This window comes from Sciurus carolinensis, chromosome 8 (genome assembly GCF_902686445.1).
Source record: "Sciurus carolinensis chromosome 8, mSciCar1.2, whole genome shotgun sequence".
Lineage (NCBI taxonomy): Eukaryota > Metazoa > Chordata > Mammalia > Rodentia > Sciuridae > Sciurus > Sciurus carolinensis.
In genome coordinates this window covers 18,554,060-18,556,353 of record NC_062220.1, presented here as the reverse complement: position 1 = coordinate 18,556,353, position 2,294 = coordinate 18,554,060, and the positions used below count along the sequence as shown (strand labels likewise).

At 44.3% G+C, this 2,294-nt stretch overlaps 1 pseudogene; it reads right to left on the bottom strand.

Moving 5' to 3' along the window:
• Window positions 1-280: 280 nt before the first annotated feature.
• LOC124991135 (40S ribosomal protein SA-like) lies at window positions 281-1,166 on the bottom strand (annotated as a pseudogene).
• Between the last annotated feature and the right edge of the window lie 1,128 nt (window positions 1,167-2,294).

Below are 2,294 nucleotides of genomic sequence, written 5' to 3'. Positions count from 1 at the left end.
GGAGGGGTGGGGGGGAAGGGGAAAAAAAGAAACATCATTACCCTATGTAAACGTAAAAAAATAAAAAAAAATAAATAAATAAATATATAGATGTTTGACTAAGACCTCTATGTTTTCCTTTATACAAAAGAATAAAAGGAAGGTCTCAGGTGTTTGGCCTCATACCTTAAGCTTTAAGAATTTGATTTCTTTTTTCTTTCTTTTTTTTTTTTTTAAGAAACTGGTGTTTATTTTCCATAACCTTATTTCCATTTTGCTTAATAAATGTCTGCAGAACAGCTCAAGACCACTCGGTGTTTGTTCCTACCCACTCAGTAGCCTGAGCAGTGGGAGCTGAGACCAGTCTTCGGTGGCTGGCTGGGCACCCCGGTCTTCAGTAGGGAACTGCTGGATAGGCACAGAGGGCACCTGCACACCTGCAGACCAGTCTGCAACCTCAGGTTGAGTAGCAGTGAACTCAGGAGCTGGAGCAGTTCATTCACCCTGAAATTCCTTCTTGGTCACAGCTTTTTCAGCAGCAGCCTGCTCTTCCTTTTCAATCTCTTCAGGATCTCTGTAGAAGTAGAGATCAGGCATGACCTCCCACGGGTGTTCACAAGAAATGGTGCCAAGCATGCACAGAACTTCTGAGGTCAGCATCCACCACATCAGACCCACAGAATGAGCTCCCTTATTGCTGCATGGAGTGGCAATGTCCACGTAGCGCAGAGGGGAGTCTGTGTTACACAGAGCAACGGTGGGCAGATTGACATAAGATGCTTCTGTAAGAGGCGGGTGGTCAGCCCTGGGATCAGTAACCACCAAGATGTGGCTCCCGGAAGGCTTCCTGGAACTGGCTAGTGAAGGTTCCAGGAGTGAAGTGACCAGCCATAGGAGTGGTTTTGGTGGCAGCAGCAAACTTCAGCACAGTCCGCTGGCCAGTATTCCTAGAGGATATGACATTGACATCGGCAGGATTTTCAGATGGCAACAATGGCACGAGCTGCCAGCAGGAGCTTCTCCCAGGTCCTCTTCAGATTTATGATGTGTATGCCATCACTTTTCCTTTTGTAGATATATTGTTCCATCTGGAAATCAAGGTTGGTGCCACCTAAGTGGGCTCCTGCTGCAAGGAATTTGAGGACATCCTCTTCTTTCATTTGTAGGACATCAAGGGTTCTGGACATTGTGACAGTTTCCCTTTAAGTTACAACGGGAATCAAGAACGACTCTGTATGGACCCCTCCCTGGGTAGTGCGGAAAGGCAGAATTTAATTTCTTTTGATAGGCAATTCCAGCTTCTGGAATTTTAATGCATAGGATGTAATCTGCAGGCTAGGGTAGAAGTGTCATGTCTATTGACTTTATGTCTTTAGCCAACTCGTTATAAGGATATTTGTAAGCCAAATTTCTGAATGTATATATAAATGTCTAATGAATCTCTCTTCTCCCTCTGATTCTCAATGCTGCGTTTAGATTTATATTTTAATCAGACCAAGTCAACATTTAATTTTCACTTGCTTTAACTATTGTGTTCAATGAAGCAGAGAATCCATCTGTCTTAAAAATGCAGAGAAACAAATGCAGCAGATAAAAGACCCTCAGAGGCAGGCGCTGTGTGTTCTCGAGCCTGAAGCTGAAGTCATGCTGGAGCCTCTGGCCCAGGCCAGGGCTGGCTGGACATGCAGGACCTTGTGAAACGTTCAGCCTTTCTTCATGGGAGTGATGATTGTCTTCTTCTTCCAGTTGTTTCTGTGATTATTCATCCTCTATTGTTCTTTTCTTGATTAGAAATGTCCCCTTAGATGTACAAAACCAAGGGAGCATTTGGGTTTGACAATGTCTGTATCTTTTCAACACTTTCCAGGTTCTTTTTATAAATCCCTCACTGGACTGCTTGACTTCTGAATCTCATGGACACACACTGAGGATACCTTCCCTTAAATGATCCCCCTTTGTTAACGACTGAGCAAGGGAGCAAGGTTTTCAACTCCCACAGGTGTTTGGAAGCGTAGCCTTCTTGCTTAGAGTCAAGTATTAAGCCTCATGTGCCAAGACCCTTCTCACTTTCCAAGGTGAACTTGGGTTCTGTTCCTTAACATGGACACTACATCTTAGTCAGATTGGTCCTGTGGCATGCTGGACGTCCCAGGTTTTCCCCTTTTATTTTTTTAACTTGCATATCACTGCCTCTGTATACATGCTGTGTTTTTCCCAACTTATCTGCTCCTGCCCCGCCCAACGTGGCCTCTTCAGAGATGTTCCACTATTGAGGCTGCATAAATTCCATCTTCTCAATTCTCTAATCAGTGACC